The 22,503-nt window shown below is 37.9% G+C and overlaps 1 protein-coding gene across 3 annotated transcripts in view; it reads left to right on the top strand.

Annotated features, from left to right (window-relative positions):
* HS3ST5 (heparan sulfate-glucosamine 3-sulfotransferase 5) overlaps nucleotides 1–22,503 on the top strand; it is a 290,237-nt gene that overhangs the window by 220,293 nt on the left and 47,441 nt on the right. The window lies entirely within an intron of this gene.

The following is a 22,503-nucleotide window of genomic DNA, read 5'->3' as shown; positions in this document are numbered from 1 at the left end:
CAGTTACATTGTCTCATGGACCAAGAAAGCAGGATAATAATGTTAAATCCTTTGTGTATTATTTTTTTCTCTGATTATCAAGGTTTATTTTCATTAGCTGGTCCCATTAGATTTAAAAAAAAAAAAGTCTTGGACAGAGCTGCTTACCAAAAATCTGAACCATAGTAATGGAAAAGTATTAATAGTCTGTTTGATATAGGCAAAAACAAAAACAAAACACAAAAACCTCATGTATTATTTTAGTCACATATGTAGTTGGGCGCCAGGGAATGGGTATGGTTAGTTGAAGCCCTTGTAGAATAAGAAGCTATAGACTGAGAAGAATGAAAGGAATTGATAAGCATTAGGAGTTTCAGTCTGGCCAATACGCATGCTTGGCACACCCTGCATTCCAGGGTTTCATATTCCCTCTGAGGTCCAGGGCAGGTCTGACTTGGGTTGGGACTCAGGAGCTGGGATTGTATGGGGTTGTCAGCCCAGTAGTTTAGTGCAACATCAGGAAGAACAGGGGTCTAAGGTATCAGGTCCATGGTGGTTGTCAGTCACAGCAAGAGCTGGACAAAAAGGCAGGCATGGCAATGGGAAAAATGAAAGCTAGGGAGTTCAGAAGCATTCCAGAAGCAACTTGAAACCACAGGAGGAAGATCTTTATGGCAAGATACCTCTTGGTGGAAGGGAAATGTTAAAGGCACTGCCAGCTTTGACCTCAGCCTTAGAGAGTGGATGTGATAATGATCATGGTAAAGATCAGTGAGAGAGCTGATATCCTTATATAATTCTTGAAAAAAGAAATACATAGAGCAACAGTGAATTCTCCTCCCTAGTACATCCTGAGAAGTTCACAGGGTTGTAAAATCTTGGAATAAAAAAAAATGTCTTGGAGTTACCACATACCATCATATGCAAAGAATTATTAAATTTCCAAAGTAATATTTGTACATGCAAATGAGTATGTGTTCCATACAGAGTACGTGTTAGCCAAAGATCCATAACTATAGGACCGACTTGTCTGGAAGGCGGACTGAATTTCTGAACTAGGCGTGAAGCAGGTCAAGTCATGGATTAGCAGGCTGAATGGGATCATGGATCTGTATGCTTTCATTCAAAAAGTGACTTGGCTGGAGAGGAGACCTTATGTTAGGAAAGACAAGAAATGGACCTTGAATGTCTGGCTTAAAAGTTCGGATTTTATTTAATTGGACAATTATTCATTTTTATTTTCATTTTCTTGATACTTTTTGAAGAATTATCCTTTAGGGTATATACCTTGTTCTGTTCTGTTTTCAGTCAGAAATACTCTTAATTGCTTTTGGACATTCAAATTCTGAAGTGGAAAAACTTCAAGCTATTTAGTGTTGGCCTAGTTTTCTCATTTCTACAATGAATGTCTTGGGCTAGAAGATATTTGAGGTCTCTTCCAACTTAGAGTGTTGAGCCTGGGTAGTGTAAAAACAATCTGTATGGCCGGGCGCGATCGCTCACACCTGTAATCCTAGCATTTTGGGAGGTCGAGGTGGGCGGATCACCTGAGGTCGGGAGTTTGAGACCAGCCTCACCAACATGGAGAAACCCCGTCTCTACTAAAAATACAAAATTAGCTGGGTGTGGTGGCACATGCCTGTAATTGGGGCTGAGGCAGGAGAATCGCTTGAACCCAGGAGGCAGAGGTTGCAGTGAGCTGAGATTGTGCCACTGCACTCCAGCCTGGGCAACAAGAGTGAAACTCCGTCTAATAGAAAAAAAAAAAAATCAATAATCTGTATATACACTTGACATTGAAATAAGAGAAAAGTTTTCACTGGCTTAATGATTCAGTATCCAAAAATAAATAATACTGCAGATTGGAAGTTCAGAGTATCCAATGTTACAATCTTGTTTAAATCACAATAATGTTATGACCCACAAGTCATCCCATGTTCCTTGCTTCTGTCCCCACACTTTACCTATAACATACACACTCCTCCAAGGTAGGGAAGGTGGACGTGGTGGAGGCATAGTTGGTTCTATGTATTGCAGTGTATTTGTAACCTGTGTTAACAGAAGTGTGGGTTTCACATCCTAGGTGCATTATTCTCTTCCAACCTTGAGTTAACAAGGATTGCCGTGAATGTAAGAGGGAAAATCATTGAAATAAAAATACCTAATGCCACAATTGCTCCAAACTAAATGTAGTCTACCACCCTATTGAAAATGAGTTCCAGAGATTTTCTAACTGGATGCCATAAATGCCTTCTCTCTTGGCTGAGAGTTCCCTGGGAGTTCTGAAAGTTAGACCCACTCCATGAAGGTAGAGTTTATGTTATACACACTTGTATCTCCAGACCCAGACAAAATCTAATGAAAAGTATGATCTCACTAAATTGTGTGATAGGTGAATGAATGAATGCCTATGTGAATGATGAAATGTTTACACACAGCCCCCAAAGGTCAGCCTCGAAGGAGAGTGTGGGTATCCTGCAGAATGGCTCCTGAGGGCTCCAGGTAGCAAAGCATGATTTTAAGGGCTCATCACACATTCTGCAAACTGTCAGCTTAGCAAGACTGGCTAAGAAGAGTGACAGACAATCCCAGCTGGACCTTCCCTTCAAGTGTTATGCAAGACAAGTTCATCCCCAGGGACAGGTGGTGATGTCTGGACTGGGTCAGGGAAGAGCCCCAGTCTCCACAAGGAGCGAAGCAAGGGCATAGAAGGTAGAAGCCCCTGGCATCTAGCACCCAAGTGGGGCCTGGGACAGGACTTCCAGCAGGAAGAAGGTAGGACGCACTGTCAGAACTAAGATCTAATATTCATTAACTCCTTATCACCCAAAATTGTATTCCCACCTATAAAATGTTATTTTTAACATTTGCTAAAAATAAACAATTATACAGATAAATAAATAAAAATAAACATTCAACTTGTTTTATGGCAGATATGCTAAGGAATGATGTGATAATAATCAAATATTGGAGACAAATATTCAAATATAGTGGTTGGTTTTTAAAAAATATGGGATAGCCATGCACTAATACTATACATCTGTGTTAAATTATTTGTAGATATTATTTTAACCTGTGATTAAGTAAAAAAATAAGTTAATAAATATTAGTATTGTATTTTTTGTAAAAATAAAATTTTATTTATCTATGAAGAAAAGGATTTGGAAAGTCACAAACCAAGATATTACCAATTTTTTTGTTAGGTAATTAGATTATACATTTTTCCTTTTTTTGCTTATTTAGAAATTTAAATTTTTCTGCAATGCAAAAAAAGTGTAAAATAATTAACAGGCAGTAAATTTGTCCTTGATGCACTGAGTTACAGAAAGAACTCTGAATGGAATGACTATCACATGGCTTTTGGATGTCCTAGGAGATGAGTTGACACTGGGCTGGTTGCTTGTGTTAGGTGGAGCAAGCAATATCACAGAAACCTCCCACATGGAGATTTCTATTGTATTTGAAAAGCTTAGAACACTGTTATGTGGTGTATAAACTGTGGGTCAGAACAGTAATACAAAAATAATAAGAGTAGTTTTGCTTCAAGAAATCCAACTTAATTTAAAGTGACTGGATTCCAATTTATAGGCCTGAGGTACATTAGAGTTTGAACGTTTTTCGTTTCCTTTCAAATGTACATTAATATTTGGCTCAATGCTCATAGGGAAGCAATTCAGCACCAAAGGTGCAATTATTCTTCCAGAATGCTAAAATCAATTTAGCTGTTTGGCTTATAATAAATGCTGAGTTATATTCTCAGATGCCAAAATTCCTCCAATTATGGGTGTACATTCCTGGGACTTCTGAAAAAAGAAATATGTAAGACCTCCCTTTTTAATTCGTGGAATTCAAGCCCTGAAGAAAAAGAACAAAATCCTCTTAAAAATAAGAAAATGTCTAACCTCACCTATAAATTTGTAAAACCAATTTGGTCGCTTATATTTTTAGAGAGGATTTTGTCATTTTTCCCTAAGAGTATCTGTTTTTCTCCATTAAATATTTTTAGACTCTTTGTTGAAAAGCAACTTTATATCTTACATGTGACTTACTAGAAAGGTTCTCAAATCATAGCCTATAAATCATTAATGTTCCCTGATTTTCTATAACTATTTTCCAATTGAACTGAAAAAAAGAACAAAATAATCACGTAAAGAAGTATTTTTTGTCTGTGAGATAAATCTATGGTTCATTTTACACACACACACACACACATTTTTAAAATGTAAAAACAGTATATGTAATCTCAAAGTTAGATATGAAAGGCATCAAAGTATGGTTGAAAGAATACAGACATTGAAATCATAGAAGATTGACTTCCTGTCATAGCCTGGACAATTACTGTGTAAATGTAGGGCTAAATTACTTCGTTTCTCTGTGCCGTTTCTCCTGTTTACTCCTATCCAGCAGGCTTATAGTTAGGGGAAAATATTAGGTAAAGTCACAGTCATCATCACTAACGAATACTAAATATTTAATAAATGCTACCGGGGGCTTGTCTGTTTATTGTTTGTTTGGGTTTTTTTGTTGTTTTCTGTTTTGTTTTGTTTTGTTTTGTTTTGAGACAGCGTCTCACTCTATCACCCAGGCTAGAGCAGTGGTGCTCACTACAACCTCTGCCTCCCGGGTTCAAGTGATTCTCCTGCCTCAGCCTCCTGAGTAGCTGGGATTATAGGCACATGTCACCACACCTGGCTAATTTTTGTATTTTTAGTAGAGACGGGGTTTCACCATGTTGGCCAGGCTGGTCTCAAACTCCTGACCTTGTGATCCGCCCACCTCGGCCTGCCAAAGTGCTGGAATTACTTCTTTATTGTTTGTCTCTCTTGCTTTACTGTAAATTTCCTGAGGGCAGGACTGATGTCCTCTTTGAGCCCCAACATTTTGACATAATTTCACACTCCCAGTAGTTACTTGATAAACATTTGTTGAATGAATTGGGGAAGCTTATAGTATACTGCAAAGATTGAGGGCTCCTAATCAGGATTATTTGTGACTTTATTGTAATCGAATATACTAAATCTTCCCATCCTGTCAGAGTTCCAAACCCTTTTAAAATTTATAATTATGATATCACAAATATCTCTTCTATAACTCTTTCATATTCATTTCTCTAAAAGCTGGAGTCCAATTCTGTGTGCAGTGCTCTCCCTATGTTGGTTGCTACTTAATCACCTAGGTTTTTCATGTCATCCTTAACATTACGCAGTTCTTCCTTATTGAGAAAGTTTAATTTCAATTTGCAATTCCCCTCACTGTCTCCTCAACTTTTGAAAGACCACATTGTTGGTTTTAAAAGAAATGTCACATTATTTTCTGGAAGTCAAGAATTTATCAGATTCTGACATTTTATCAGAACAAAAGTTCTGACATCTATCAAATGGATAAAGTCTCCCAATGGTGGTCTAACCACCAGGCCAGTGTTGCTATCTGTGTAAGGAAAGACTTTGGCTCACTCACCCCAATGAAATAACTTCTCTACTGCCTTATTTATCTTCCCTCAGACACTTTGCATTCTACTTTTCCCTTTAGGTTTGTGGACATCCATTCACTGTGTGCCTCTTCTTAAGCTTTGCTATTCTTACTCCTTTAGTGCCTTTGCTGTTTTTGAATCAGGTGAATTTTCTCATAGGGACAGTACATGTTATGCTTTGATTACAAGCAACCCTCCAATCTAAGTGGTTTATAATATATGTTTTCTCTTTCTCAAGCTATGTATCCATCATGGCTCTTGGGTACTCCTGTGTTCCCCTTGGCCTTCGTCCAGGACCAGACAAACAGAAGAGCCACTGTCTGGAGCATTCCCAGACACTAGACATGGTGGCAGAGAGAAAGAGACCCACTTTTCACACTAACTGTTAAAGCTCTCACCTAGAGGTAACATGTGCCATTTCTGCTCATGTTTTATTGGTCAGAATAGTCCTATTCCACTCCTATCTTCTAAAGGGGATGGAGAGATATTCTCCTACCACCTGTCGGAAAGAAGAACTGTAAACATCTTGTGACGAGATTAACTGAGACATATACCTTTCTATCAATTCATTTTGGTCATGAGGCCTGTCTAACCTGTGGGAGCTCAGATTTACTTCCATGTTTTAAACTTTCAAATTTACTTAATCTGTTCACTATATATTCTTGAGTAGAGAAATGAGAACCGGTAGCCAAGATAATGGTAAATAATAGTAATAACACCATATGATTGCTTTCTTATATATAGATTGTTTATAGTGCAGTTAACTCCCATCCTTAAGAAATACATAAAGTGTTTGAGAATCACTGGTCTCCAGGAAAGAACATCAAACTCTTAAAGACAAAACACAGATTTGCCGCTGTGTGTCTTCTTTGGATTACCTGCCTGACTATATAGACCAGTGGCTCCTTTCTATACGCCGTTTTTTTCCGCTGAAAATCACACCTAGCTATGACTTATGTGGAAATGGCTAAGCTGGCAATAATAGTATAGGTGTCCATACATGCCCCCTCAGAGTCTCAATGGTCCTTGAGGACTGGTAAATCTGGTCATAATATGGATAATTTACAACTGGAGAAATAAAGGAGTTCTCCTTGCCATGCAAAGAAGGCCTCTTTGAATGTTAGTATCAGCATTAATTCCCTTTATGTCCTGAGGCAAATCACTTAATTGCTAGCTGTCTTCTTTTTCTGATCCAAGGATAACATTAACATACTTCTCTAGGTCCTTGTGAAGCATAATATATAGAATTGATTGCAAAAGCATTTTCAGAATATGAGACGCTATAGAGACATTTGATGCACTCTGAATTCCCTATGTTGCCCATAGTGCCACTCCTAGAGGTAGATGTCTGGGTAGAGAGTGAAATATTTGAGGGAAGGGGTAGTTATACAGGGCAGAGATGTCTATTTCCAAATTCCCAATTAGCCTAAGTCAGTTATCTACGTTGTGGATTACATCTGGCCTGCTTGATGCACTGATCTTCCTCCTTTCTGTAGGCATTTTTCTGGTTTCTTTTTACTTGGCAGAGGAGATAAAATTCAAATTGGTCTTTTTTGCCTAGTGTAGTCTCTCTAGGAAGAAGTTAGATTGGATAGCCAATTTATAAACAATACTGACACTTTGGGTTTAGAGTTAGAGTAATAGCATACTTGTTTAGCATTTAACTGTTCTGAAGTGGTTTCACATCATATATCATCTTACCTGAGACTTGCCATAACTTTGTAAGCTGGGTATAACCCTCATTTACAGAACAGAAGACCGAGATTCAAAAGATTCAGTATGTTGTCCAATGTCACCACACTAAGAAATGACAAATTCAAACCCATATTTTCTGACTTTGTGTGGAGTGATATTTTGTTCCATTATTTCAGGCTACATCTGTGTTTTTTAACAGAGATAAGTGATGTCCAGCTATAAACCATGATTGGATGGAACCAAGACAGGGTTGAATGAAAAATTAGCCAAAGGAACTTATTATTTGAAGTCAAATTCAAGATCTTTTGCCTAGAAAGTAAAAGAATTGAACTATTTCTTCAAGATTAATTTTAGTATTCTAATGAATTAAAATTAATTCAGTTAATTAATTAGTTATTTTCCACCAGAGCATTCAGCTGGAATGGGGAGGGGGAAGTATTTTGAATTCCTGGTAAAAATGATGATTTGATTTCTTTATAATGGTATTAGCCAATGACTCAACTCCATCTCCCCTTCCCCTATAATAATAGGAATAAGAAGAGTTGATTTTCATGCATTCATTATTCATTTACTACCCTTTGACAAGAAGCGTTAAGTCCAATGGATGAAGGGAAGGGGAGAACAAATACGTAAACAGATTATTGTAATACAGTAAGTGCTAAAATGTAGCAAAGGATGGCACCAAACCCAAAAGGAAGGGCAGCAATTAAGGTGAAGTAAGCCATTACTTAAACTCATTAAGTAAGATTTGGGTCAGTGGTGGGGGAAAATGGAGATCTAGCTGTTAGGGCAGAAGCTCCATTAGTTCTGGATGGCAAGAGGATGGGGAAGGAGGTGGGAAGTGGAAGGTGATGGGCAATGTAAGAAGTAAGCAAGGGTTAAACCTTGAAAGACCTCTATGGCCTGCTAAGAAATTTAACTTTATTCTTAATGCTCTTGGAGATGCTGCTGAAACTTACAAAAATAAAAAGGTCTGTGGGGCAAATGGATTTGGAGACCTAGTAAATGTGTCAGCTGACTCAAAATCACTCCAGGTTGTTAGTAAAATCCAAGCAAGAAAAGACCAGGTAAGGAGAGGTTATGGTCTTTGCTGCACATCATTTAGCCCATAACCTAGGCAAACTAGAACCGGAGTCTCCTCATTCTTAGGCTGGTATTTCTTTCTCCCATTCCACATTGTCTTCCCATCTCTTTTGCATTTTCTTCCTTTAGAGGATTTTATTCCTTTTGGAATATACGCTGAGATGCTAGAATATCTTTAAAGGTAATCTCATTCTCCACTAAAAACAGATATTTATCATGGTGATGTTCACATTTGGGCAGTTCTTACCAGCATTCTCATTCGTGTGATCTCATTTGGTTTTCTTCTGAGAACACTAAAAGCCTTTTTACTCCTATGAGTAAAAATAAAGATACCCTAAACTTCTCTAGTGGAATATTTTAAACTTCAAGCAGTGCCTTTTCTTTATATTATAGTTTGGAGAATAGGGCAAAAAAAAAAAATATTTTATTTTATTCTTTAGTGTCAAAAAATAACTGCTCATTGTTAATGAGAATTATAGGGCCAATTCGACTGCAGTGATAAGTTCAGGGCATAAAAGATCATATATCAACATGACCTCACTAACCTTCTCTGTACTAAATGACGAACTGCTAGGAATAGCCTTTGGATCAGGTCACAGAGACACTAAAATACTTACCCTTCACCACAGAACTCTATTGAACCCTATCTGTCATTTACCACCGTCAATCATAGAAGCCTGCTTCAATGCTAAACAGGATTTCAAACAAAAAATACAAAAAAATAAAAGGAAACAGAACTTCCTTCAAATAGTTCAACTTCTGGTTTTATTTAGTGTCTTTCTGGACATTTGAAATAATGTGGGGAAAGATCACAGCAAGTTAACCATGCTTTTTGCAATTGTGGAGGGAAAGAGCAAGATTTTAGGACCAGTGGGATTCAATCCGGCATCTATGCTTCTTTCCCCTTTCATAAGAGGTTAACACTATATCATTGTTATAATGATAGGACAGATACATGACATTATTCTTTTCTTTATAGCAGGACTAGACCAAGCTAATAGAGACTTGGTTAACTTTTTAAGAGAAAGAGACTCATGTAATTTAGCCAAAGGGTTCTGAGACTGCTAACTTCATGCTATACATACTTACTGCAAAGATTTATTCCCCAACTTCAAATAAATGCTATTGTTTCTTGTTTGTTAATGTGTCTATGAGAGACTTTTACAGTTTTCTTAGAAAGTCAGAATTTTAAAAAATTATCTTCAGGAAAATGAACATACCCTTCAGCCACCATCAACCACTCTAAAATTCATGTGTTACTTTCATGCCTTTTTCATGTGAGGAATACTTGGGATGGCATAAAAAATAAAATATATCCTCATATAGGTTTTATTATTATCCTCAGAATTTGCCAACTGGTAATTACTGAGATTCCACATTGTACATAGCATTTATGCACTTGATTTTGGGACCAGGACTCTGGCTCACTGCAGAAAAAATACTGAACCATATGAACACTGTCCTTGCATTTATAAAGCTTATGAGGATAATATCAAAGGGAATTTGCTGAGTGAATTAATGAATTCAAATAACATTTATGTTCACATAACCTTTTAACACAAAAAGAGTGTATTTTCCTATGGCTAAGTCTAAATTACAATAAAGCAACTGATCAATAAGATCTTTAAAAAAAGTAACTTGCGGTTTCAACTGCAGCATTTTCTTTAAGCATTTTTGTCCTCTCAGTAATATCAATTGCTTCATTTATATATTGTACTATGATTAATTTAGTCAAGAAAGGAAAACTCAAAACATGAATATTGTGCCAATCATAAAAACATATGTATAATGATAACAAAATAGACCTAATACCTGCACATAATCAGATTTTAAAGAGCAGTTGTGTACATAGGAAAAATGTGTGACTTTATATTACCAGTGACTGAGGCTTCCCAACAGTCCTGTTTTTGCAAATCATGCTGTAAGAGATCACATAATTATATGATCCTATAATTATCTTCAGTAGCTAAGACTCTGTTGAAAAGTTCTGAGAGTTCTTACGTCATTACCATCAAGAAAACTTTAGTAACACCCTATTTTGTAAATCAGAAATGGGAGGGATTATTCCCCCACTTCTGCTAACACTTGAAAGTAACAGCACAATGGATAAAGTAGAAGGTGAGTGCATTGTAGGCATGAAGGAAAGGAAGGCCTCAGTGAGGCAAGAAGTATTTGTGACTCCATAGAAAATCCATCAGTGAATCAAACTAGTCAGAGAGAACCTGCTGCATGTTTGGCACTATAGTGATGTAAAGAACTATAAATTGTTTCCACCACCCAGGTTATTCCATTTTAGTCTCAGAAACCAAAGCAATGCACATGTAACAAATGCAGAGAAAGCCCACAGCTTGTCATTGTAATGGCAGAAGAAAAATTAAAATATAAGCATGCTCAGTTAGGTATAAACTATTCATTTGAGGTAATCATTGCTGTCACTAGTCCTGTCATAGAATCAAAGTAGAAACACAGAAAGATGGGTAGGTACTGCAGCTGGCCAGCCTTATTTCTAACGATAACAATGGAATGATACACAGGCATCCTACTTTCATACTTTCATAGTACTTCCAAGGACAAGTAAATGATCACATAAAAAAAGACTTTGACAGTTATCTTGTCCAAATCTTTCTTCAACCAAGTTAACTCTGGAGTGTTAACTTATAGACTAGCATAGGAGTTAGTCATTAAAAAAATTATTGAAAGACTATATGCCAGGCATTCTGGTGGGGGCAGGCCGACAATAAATTGATGGTGTTTTAGTTAATGGATCCATGAGAGTTTGGATACTGAGATATGCTATGAGTAATTTAATAGAACAACTTTAGGCTTACTTGGCTAGCATTAATGAAGTCTTCTTAGAAGAAGTGACACTTGAATTGAGACATCAATGAAAAGAAGGCATCCATCCATTGAAGGAGAAGAAGATCATTCCAAGAGAAGGAATAGCGAATACAACTGTCCCAGGTAGAAACAAGCCTGTTTAATGTGAGGGAGAAAAAGGGGCTAGCGTGACCGGCGTAAATGAAGGGAAAAGTTGTAATGAGGCTGGAGTAAACAGGTGTCCAGTTACATATATTTTCATAGTGCATGCTAGAATCTGGATTTTTTACTGGTTGCAGTGGAGAGAATTTTGAAGATTATGAGTGAAGAGATAGTTTAATCTACACTTTAGAAAAACTTACTAAGGCCATAGAATAGTGGAGAGTGAAGATAGAAAGGTCATTGCATCCAATCAGGTGAGAGATGAAGAAGAACTGGACCAAGCTGTAGCAGTCTCATCTCTAGATGACAGAAGTGTTGGACTCAGGGCATTTATGGTGTAGAGACAACAGGAATTACCAGTGCATTTGGATATGGCATTTTGGGGAAAGGTCGAATTACGACTTCAGCATATTTTGCCTGAGCTACTAAGTGTTACTGCCATTAGAGAGGCCCCTGAGAAGTCAAGAGGGATGAGATCCAGGACTCAATGGGAGAGATTGGCTTTCAATTGGCTCATGTACAGTTCATCTACTACTATAACCTGTGGAAGACAGAGCACCTGTGCAGTAATGGAAACAGATGAGGAAAATGGTAGGAACATGTGGTATTGTCCAATTATTTATTATTGTTTTTTCGGTAAAGTAAGAAGCATAAGCTAAGAATTAATTGAGGAGAGGCAGTGATGGAGATTTGAAGAAAGAGAAGTTGTAAAATAATTGTCTTGGAGGAGAAGGAGAAGTGTGATAAGATAGTCTGGAAAAGTCAAGAGGCCAATTGTGATGTATAGCCATATTTGAAGTAAAGCCAACTAGCATGGTGGTATGCTTTTTGCAATAATCAACTCTGTAGATGCTGGCAGAGAGTAAGTAGATAGTTGAATTTAACCATGGGCATTAGTTTTCTGTTGCTCTTCTGTTGCTCAGACTTAGTGGCTTAGGGAACACAAATTGATTACCTTGCTACAGGTCAGAAATCCAAACTGGATATTACTGGGCTAAATTCAAGAAGTCAGCAGGGCTGCATTCCTTCTGGAGGCACTAAGGAAGAATCCATTTATTTGCCTTTTCCAGCTTCTAGAGCTCATCTCTTGGCTTTGTGGATCCCTTCCATCTTTAATGCCAGCAATGGCTGCCATACCTCTGCTTCTCCCTCCTCTACCTCCCATGAGATTACATTGGGTCCACCTGGATAATGCAGGACAACCTCTCTATCTCAAGGACAGCTATCAGCAATCTTCATCCCATCTGCAACTTTAACTCCCCTTCGCCATATAATCTGACATATTCACACATTCAGGGATTAGCACATGGCATCTTTAGGTAGCCATTATTCTGCCCAGCTCACCATGGTTGAGGTTTTGGCAAATGAAGAGGATGGAAAAGAGTGACAGTGTTTATAAGGGATAATTATACAGCAGAACCATGGACTCCAAGCCAAAGAGAAAGTGTGGTTATGAGAAGGATGGCAAGGAGGGAACACGCTAGTCATGTCAAGGAGTGATGGGTCTCAAAGAGGTCAGAAAATTTCTGGAGTGGAGTACCGAAATCAGTAAACTGGATAAATAGGACGTGATGGTTGAGACAGGAGATTTCAAAATAGGATTTCAGAAATGTGAAGTTGTTGGACATGGCAAGGTTTTTGAGTTTTGAAACTGAAAACCCCAAGAAAATGAGTAACAAGTCATTTTCCTCTAAAATAAGTCAAATACCTAGCACTGGCCCCAAGGTTATGGTAAGGTTCTAAGGTGCGTATTTTTTAATAGAATATGCACAGTTTATTGATTCCTGAAAAGTAAACTCAGATTCACATTCTGTTCCTGTCCCCTAGACCTCTATCGAGAGGAAGTTATTCCCCAGCACTAGCTGTGTGAGTAGGGAGTGCAGTGCATAGAGAGGGAGTTCTGTCACCCAGGGAAGCAGAGGCCAAAAGACCTAAGAAGGAGACCCATGCTTTGTGTGAGGAAGATAGGCCATTTTGTTTGGGGACTAGTAAATGACTCAGAAAATGATGTGCAAATACTTCCACCAAAGTGTGGTAGAGTTACCTGGGATGTCTTTATGGTACCTAGGGAACATTTAGCATCTAATTTGCTAAGGATGTTCCTATTTTGAACTTAAAACTGTTTCAAGATATATTTTGCAATACAAATATGGGCCATCTCATTGCACTATTCATTGAAAGATTTCTCCCTAGTGGACTATGCCCAGAAAGCATTGAATTAGTTATGCTCCATCAAAACCAGTACAAAATGAACTGAGAAGTTTGTGGTTTCCATGTCAGATTATAAAAATAACATTTTCTTCCAGGCCCATGCATATGCTTTTTTCCGAAGTAGTAAAAAATGACAGTTTACTAAAAATAAGAGATCAGGTTTGCATGTTCTCTGTACTTTGGGGAGTGAATATGAGTTGGATAGGGAATCCAAATAAAACTAGAGAATAGATGAAATGATGCATGATGTATTCCAAGGCCAAGAATTAATTCAATGTAATTATCACAATGATATTCTTAGAAAATAAGAATTTGCCCTATGCTTTTTGAAGAGAATGAAATTTGATGGTTTAATACTTAGAAAATAGTACATTATACATATTTTAAATATTTTATCAAACTAATAGAAGCCACTACATTATAGAATATGCAAAATACAAGTTGCAGTTTTTAAAAATTCATGTGATTAATTCTATGACACTGTTAATAGCCTCATCTGTTTCATCCCACATCATGCCCTTCATTTGCTCTCTTACATCCACTCTCCCCAAACCCTTCTTTCAACTTTTCAATTTTCTAAATATCCTATGAAGCTTAGCTCTTCCACAGAAAGTCCTTTGACTGTAAGGCCCAAACACTATTCATTTCTGACTTTCTTTTGGCCTTGGGTTTAGTACCACCATTCCAAAGCAAATGCTCTCTGCTGGCTAGATTTCACATTGAACAATTTGAGGTTTGTAAGGACAAATTGAATTCTTACATGGCTCCTCCACACCCCTACAGAACCAGCCTGGTCCTGGGCACAGAGTCATGCTCAAAAGCATGTTTTATTGATTGATTTAATGGATAATTAATGCATGTCTCAACTCACCATCCAACCTCCAGCACACCGTAGCTACCTTTTAATAAACATCTAGTTTGAAATTCATTTTGTTGTGGCAGTGGTGACAGTGGCAGGGAAATAAAATAATGTATAGACTCAAGGACATCGTTACAAATTTCGTCAACAACAACAATTTAAATTACCTTTTGACAGGTTAATTTAAAGTAGGCTAAGGGAAAATCAAACCAATTCTCTAATAAGCCCTCATCTCTCAAAAAGTCATCCCAAGAGGTGAGTATTTTGTATGTACACGTGTGCATATGTAAATGGCATCACTGTAGTCCATCGTTTCTGAGTCCCTGCCCTTGAGGAGCTTACAGTAATTCTGGTTTGAAGAATGACATGGCATGTTGAGAGAAAAATCACATTATGTCCATTTGACCATCATACAAGTCCAGCTAAGTTGGGATTTTTGTTTATGTTTTCTGCAGTTTCTCCTAAAAGGTAAGCACCATCAAGGCAAAGACTATGTCTGCATTGTTCATTGTTGTAGCCTTCATAGCTAACACAATGCTTGCATATAGTAGGCAATAAATAAATATTAAATTAATGCAGAATTTCTATTTAACATAAAGAAGACTGAGGAGTGAGAAAGGGAGGGCAGTCAGTACGTTCTAAAACTGCAAAGGTAGCAAACACTGTGGTAACATGGTGTATTATGCTAAACCTCTCATAAACAGCAGCTGTCGACCAGGTCCTCCCAGAAAGGAGAGCAGTAAGGGTCCAGGAATCTCCATTAGCCAGGAAGCAAGAAATGGCCAGAGAGGAAAGGAAGGAGTGCTGTGCTGCAGCCAGACAGCTGGAGCTCATGAACACCAAGTATCTGTTAAGACTGGCCCCGGGGAAGTCCAGCCTCGGGTCCAGAGCTGCTGGATTTTGGCAAGGGAGGTTTTTAAATTCTTGGTCCCACTGAAAAGGCAGATGGAGGTGAGCTTCCCCAGCCAAACTGGGGTCCCGAGCTGAGGATCTGAAGGTTGAGCCTCTAGGGGATTTCACCCTGAGGAAGAGTCCTCAATGGTCAGTAATTTTGCTCTTGGTATGAAAAAATAATACATAAATGCATATACACACACACACACACACACACACACACACATATAGATACAAACGCCTTTCGCTTAAGCCTTTAATCAGTTCAAGGATTGTTTCTGTTAGGAGAGTAGTGGAAGACTTTCAGATACATTTTTTTTTCTTAAGACAGGATCTCACTTTGTCACCCAGGCTGGAGTGCAGTGGCACAAACACAGGTCACTGCAGCCTTGACCTCCCAGGCTTAAGCAGTCCTCCTGCCTCAGCCTCCTGAATAGCTTGGACTACAAGCGCCTGCCACCACATCTGGCTAACTTCTGTATTTTTTTATAGGGTTTTGCAATGTTGCCCAGGCTGGTCTCCAACTCCTGAGCTCAAGCCATCCACCAGCCTCAGTCTCCCAAAGTGCTGAGATTACAGCCTCAGTCTCCCAAAGTGCTGAGATTACTGTGCTCGATCAGTTACATGTTTAACAGCTTTATTAAGGTAGACTTGACATATAATAAATGGCACATATTTTAATTGTACAATTTGATAAGTTTTGACATATGTATATACCTGTCACTACAGTCAAGATAATGAACATATCCATCACCCCTTCCCCCTAAAATGTCCTTATGCCTCTTTGTTATCTATTTGTGCTAGTTAATGATTTATTACCTCTCAGCTCCAAATGCATTTTTTGCCTGCTCCATGAAAATGGACCTAGGCCCTTTAAATATTTTCCCTTTGGAGATGGCAGCATGTTGAGCATTGTCGGTAGAGGGCGCTGGAGAGATATTATCAGAGGAAAGGGTTTCCCTTCTGGATTCCAGTGTGTGCACTAGACAGGCTCTTCTAGGGGCATCACCAGGTGTCCAGAAGCTCCCTGAAATACTTCCTCAGGCATTATCTTTTTTTTTTTTTTTTTTTTGAGAAGGAGTCTCACTCTGTCACCCAGGCTGGAGCGCAATGGCACGATCTCGGCTCACTGCAACCTCTGCCGCCCGGGTTCAAGCGATTCTCCTGCCTTAGCCTCCCGAGTAGCTGGGGCTACAGGCGTGCACCACCACGCCCAGCTAATTTTTTGTATTTTCAGTAGAGACGGGGTTTCACCATGTTAGCCAGGATGGTCTCGATTTCCTGACCTTGTGATCCGTCCGCCTCGGCCTCCCAAAGTGCTGGGATTACAGGCGTGAGCCACCGCGTTCCTCGGGCATTTTCATAGGTGAGTGCCTCTGGTGAGACACGTTCTATGAACAGCTCCTTTGGCACCCTAAAAAGTGGATTTCAAGCAACTCGCACCAGTGCTGCACCACAGTCACTTCCTTTGCCGTCCAGTTCTGTATCTCAACCTTATTGAGGCGGTGGCAGCACGGCAAGGAATGGGGCTTTTTCTTGGGTGCTCTGCCCCAGCATTCAAAAGCATAGCTGCTCCTTATAGCTGCTATTCCTGTAGAGTTCTCTTTACTCCTGGTTGCTCCAATTCCCTGTTATAGTTAGTAATTCTTTATATTTTCTCTGTTTGAATTACTGTACAGATTTCCTCTCTTGATTGGACCCAGACCATATCTACCTTCTCATATATCTATATCTACATGCACACACACACACGCACACACACACACATCTGCTTGTATCTGTATACCTATATTTGCCTTCCCATGTGAATTGCCATATGAATTTTAGAACTCCTATCAATTTCTACCAAAAAAAAGCCTACTGGAATATTGATTAGAATTACATTGAATCTAAAAATTAATATAAGGAGAATTGACAGATTGCCAATATTTTGTTTTCTAACCCATAAACGGGTTATACTGCTCCATTTATACATGCATCTTTAATTTATCTTGGTAATGTTTTGTAAATATCAGTGTACTGGTTTTGCATATTCTTTGTCAAATTTATTTCCTAAATATTTCACACATTTATGTTATTGTAATGACATTGAAATTCATATTGATCACTGCTGGGATATAGAAATACAGCTGAGCTTATATGCTGAACTTGTATTCTGCAACCTCACTAAATTAACTTATTCTAGTGGCATTTTTATAAATTCCATCAGTCTTTCTATGTAATCATGTCATCTGCAAACAAACAGTTTTACCACTCCCTACCCAATCTGTCTTTTCTTTTTCTTGTCCATCGCACTGGCTAGAACTTTCAAAACAATGTTGAGTAGAAGTGGTAAGAACAGACGTTGTCTTCTTCCTGATTTTAGAAGGAAAGCATTAAATCTTACCAAGTATGATGTTAGCTGCAGGGTTTTTTTGTGATGATCTCTATCAGATCAAGGAAATTCCCCTTCAATTTCTAATTTGCTGAGAGTTTGCATCAGAAACGGATGTTGGATTTTCTCAGATGCTTTTTTAGCATCTTCTAAGGTGACTATATGGTTTTTCTATGTTAGTCTATTACTCTGATAAGTTACATGATTTGATTTTCAAATGTGAAACCATCTTTGGGGTAAACTCCACTTGTTCATGATGAATTATTTTTTAAATGTTTTTCTATTTTTCTTCTCAAAAAGGCAGAATATAAAACTTTTGGGAAGGCAAAAAAACAGTGAGGAAAATATGCTGATGACTTCTCAACCTCTTACTCAATTTTAGTAAGTAATTTGAGCTTTGGGGAAGAATGGAATCTATGTTTGTTTCCCATGACTTCTCAGTATCATTTCCAACCCAAGTCTCTTTGTTCAGTTTCTGAGATGGGCTTAACGAAATTTTTTAAATATACTATTTGTTGGTCTTCTAATTTTAGCATCAGTAACAAAGTCTGAGATGTGATAAAAAATACATAACAATCTTATAGAACTTATATCTTACCTGGTAACTTTTCTCCAACAGAACTAATATGCAAGTAGTTTTTCCTTATTAATTATTTTCTAGGAGTAGATAATTGTATATGTTCTCAGAACCTTGTCTTGATTTTCAACTTTTATACATGGTACCTTGCACTTCATAATTACCTTGAATAAGTGATTTCAGTAATGGTATAAGCTTCAGTTCTAAACCACCAAGGAAGTTTTTTCAAAAGAAAAGTTTCAACTTCATGTTAAATATTCTCCCAACTTCTAGACAGTCATTTTACTAGAGCTGCCACAAATCAATACCTTATTTTCATGTAATGCATAAAAAAAAGTTGTTATAGATGTATTTTTTAAAGTATGGATATGTGCCCATTATATGTAGTTTTTACTCTGTACTGTTATTTACAGAAAAGTACAAATAGAATATATTGTAAGTGGGAAAGGGAGAATTTCTTTTTTGGAGGTCTTTTTTGTTCAATTCAAATCAAGGAACATTTATGGAATGCCAACTCTACACAGCGTTCTTTTGTTAATAGTATTTCTTAATTTGTTATCCTTTTCCTAAGTGACAGTATTTTATCATTTTATTTGATAGGTCTATTTTAACAGAGAGATGGCTACGCTTAGATTAGTCATATGATGGATGATAATGTAATTTATTTCATTCAAGTAGGGATAATTCCTGCATTTCTTGGAATCTCATTATCTTGAAAACATTGCCCTATTATCTTCTTCTTTTCATGAAATTACCTCCTTAGCTTAATTACAAGTGTAGTGTTTTCCCACAGGCAATATAATATCTACTTACCCTAAATACCCCAAAGTAAAGAAAACTTAGAGCATTAAGTAAAATTGATTTGTTGAGCCCAAATCGAAAACAACATTACAGCTTACTGGTTAATCAATGTAAATTTCACTAATGCCACAAGGAGTCAAATCCATTTGTAAAAGAACATGTGTGCAATCTATTTCATAAACTGGTATCATATGCAATGTTAATTTGATCTCACTAAGGTAGTTCTGTGAGACAAAAATAATATGACCTCAAAATGCTCTATTTCATCATTGTATAACATGAGTTATGTCCAGTTAGGGCAGGAGATGTCTACAGAGCTATATAGAAACGTTTATTGACATAGAAAATAGCTGTTTATAAATTTGATCAGTTAGTTATTATAGCAAATTTATAGCACACTTATCCTAAGGAAAAGCTACCCAATAGTGACCACAAGAATAAGAAGTCCCCACTTTTTGCCAAATTTAATTCTTGAAAATTGTTTCTAAGATGACAACAGCATTTCTCCACAGGCAGAAAATGTTATTGTGGTTACATTTCCGGATCAAATAAATATTTGGTATCAAATACATAAAAAAGTAATCAATATTGTATCACAGTAGCACAGATACAACAAATAGAAACTTTCATGAGATAAAATGGCAAGTTTATGCTGCCAATCATATAAAACAGCACAGATTTACTTATTACTTGCTCCTCAGGAGTCACCAATCCCCTCCCTGTACACATAACCCCTAACAGCGCCACCCCGCTGTGCGGTTACCTGAAGTAGTGGTACTAGCTGAGACATGCTTTGGGTAAAATGTTACTGACGTCACTTTGGCTTAGAATTTAGGAGAATTTGGAGGGACTATATACACTCTTCAGCGCTCCTGAAACTGTCCATAGACATTTGAGCTGCTGCCTTCTTTTTCCTAATGTATTTTTCCTCTAGCCAACGAAAGTGTTCATTCATAATTATTCCTTTGATCTTAAAACCGCCTCAAATAATGCAGGCACTGGTTACCCAGTGGTTCTGCTGACAGCTATGAGAGTGGTTCACACTTTACTGGGAGATCATAGGAAAAAAAAAATCACCAGGTCATTAGCACAAACTTTGTTTTTCCTTTTTCTGTGGGTGTTTGAAAGTGCTCTTGTAAACCGCGAAGATGACTGGTAGCCCAGGCACAGGTACTTGCTTCAAAGTCTGTCAAAGTTTTAAATGGATGGACAAAAGTGGTAAAAAGTTGAGGTGTGGGTGTCCATTGAGCCGGAACTGAGGAAAATGATATTCAATGCTACAAAAATGAGTCTTGTGACATAACCCTTAATCCATGGGTAACTTGAACCAAAAGTCTTCTCCTTCTGTGTATTTGTTCTCAACCCCTAATTCCTCACAACTTTCTAAGTAAGTAGGGTGAAAGGAAAGTCAGGGCTGCCTAGGGAAGCTACATTTGCTTCTCAAGGCTTGCACCTGCATATTTCATGCCTGACATGTTGCTGAACACAATCGAGTCAAGTGCCAGAATACAATCAGCTCTGTCCAAGTGGTACCAGGAGTGCTGCTGAAACGAAGGTAGGTATAGGATTCTGCAGGATCCAAGACAGGCCAGGGAACTGGGACTAATTCTGGGAAACCTCAAAGCTGAGCATATTTGAAGAAAATGCAGAGTGAAGTGGCTATGGGGACCGGGAGGCCTGGATTTAAGGTACCAAGCACCACGGATATAAACACTGATGCTCAGAAAAAGAGATGATGAGTGTGTATTTATGTCCCTTGAGACCTAATTTAACTTTTAATTATTCACCAGAGGTAAGAGGTAAGGTATGTCTCCTTGCTGGATATCTGAATTTACACAATTCTCTAGTCGTTAGTATTTTTTACAAATATACCATTCAGACTGGGGGTCAGAGGATCTAGGTTTAATTCCAAGACCTGTCACTTATCTGTGATGAGTTTTGTAGCTTATAAAAATCTCTACAGCTTGAACACTTTTTTAAAAAGTCAAGTACTCGCCCTCCTTGGATAACAGGATTGTTTTAAATATCACAAGGAATGAAATATGTAAGAGTGTTTTGAAAATTAGAACAATGGGCCGGGTGCAGTGGCTCACGCCTGTAATCCCAGCACTTTGGGAGGCCGAGACGGGCGGATCACGAGGTCAGGAGATTGAGACCATCCTGGCTAACACGGTGAAACCCTGTCTCTACTAAAAATGCAAAAAAAAAAAAAAAAAAAAATTAGCCAGGCGTGGTGGCGGGCGCCTGTAGTTGCAGCCACTCGGGAGGCTGAGGCAGGAGAATGGCAAGTACGCGGGAGGCGGAGCTTGCAGTGAGTCGAGATGGCACCACTGCACTCCAGCCTGGGCTACAGAGCGAGATTCCATCTTGGGAGGAAGGGAGGAAGGGAAAATTAGAGCAATAAAGAATACAGCAATAAAGAATTCAAGACTTTGAAGCCAGGAGTTTGAGACAGGCAACAGAGTCAGACCCTGTCTCTATTTAAAAAAAAAAAAAATCAATTAATTTTTGCAAAAGAAAGAGAAAGGAATATAGTCAATCAACAAGAAATGAATTGCTCACTATGTTCTCTGAAGTCAGCTAACTGATGTTCATGAGCTTTCCCATGTCTTCTAATAATCTATATAATTATTTAGTTAATATTTTTTCTTAAATCAACTCATTTTTCCCCTTTTGAACCCACATTACTCTTACCCTAAAACATAATATTCATAAAATCAGAGGTCGATGTGTTTATCTTTTTTTTTTTTTTAGCTTTTAAGAGTCAGGATCTTGCTCTGTTGCCCAGGCTGGAGTGCAGTGGTGCAATCATAATCTCTAATTCCTGAGCTCAAACGATCTTCCTGCCTCAGCCTCCCAATAATTCTAATACATATTAAAAGGGATTCATACTTATTAAAAGTTTTAAAAGTTCTGTATATCATGCCTCAATAAACACTGCTAGAGAAGAAGAAGTTCTTAAAATACAGGCAAGTAGCTGAGACCGAACAGGGTAAGAAACAGAAACCATAAAAGGGTTGAAAAATTGTTATTTGATCCTTTTTCAGATACCATCACTCTCCTCTTTAAAAGTACAGTATTGATTTTTAACTGAAGGTGAGTTAGAAATTTTTTTGAAAATTCTCTTTTTCAAAAAAAAAATTACAGTCACTAAAGTCATCTGGAAGTGTAGAATCTGAAGAAAAATTTTTATTTGAGGTTTAAAATTTTATTTTGGTATGGCAACCTCTGTTTTGTCAAAGGAAGGGGTGATACTGGCACATTCTGGAGTTCAGAATTTTTCTGTAATGCATTCTTAAGAAGCCAGATTCTAAACTTTTTACACAGCCCTACCTGTGGCTCAGCATGTTAGCATTATGATGTATTTTAAGGATAGGGTTTGAAATAAGATTATAGTGTGTGATTTTTGGCATAGGCGAAAAAATCCAATAAACTGAGCATTCGAAAAGGGAAAACAAAGAGCATGTAAATCTCTTCAAGCCAGAATGTCTACTTCTTGCTTCCTTGGTAGAGCTACTGTGGTCAAAGTCTATTACCTTTAAGTTACCCCTGTCTGTACCCTCCTTCATCATGGCAAAATT

Source organism: Trachypithecus francoisi, unplaced genomic scaffold (genome assembly GCF_009764315.1).
Source record: "Trachypithecus francoisi isolate TF-2019V2 unplaced genomic scaffold, Tfra_2.0 Lachesis_group15, whole genome shotgun sequence".
NCBI classification, from domain to species: Eukaryota; Metazoa; Chordata; class Mammalia; order Primates; family Cercopithecidae; genus Trachypithecus; species Trachypithecus francoisi.
Note: the sequence above shows the minus strand (reverse complement) of the source record. Positions and strands in the feature narration are given on the sequence as shown.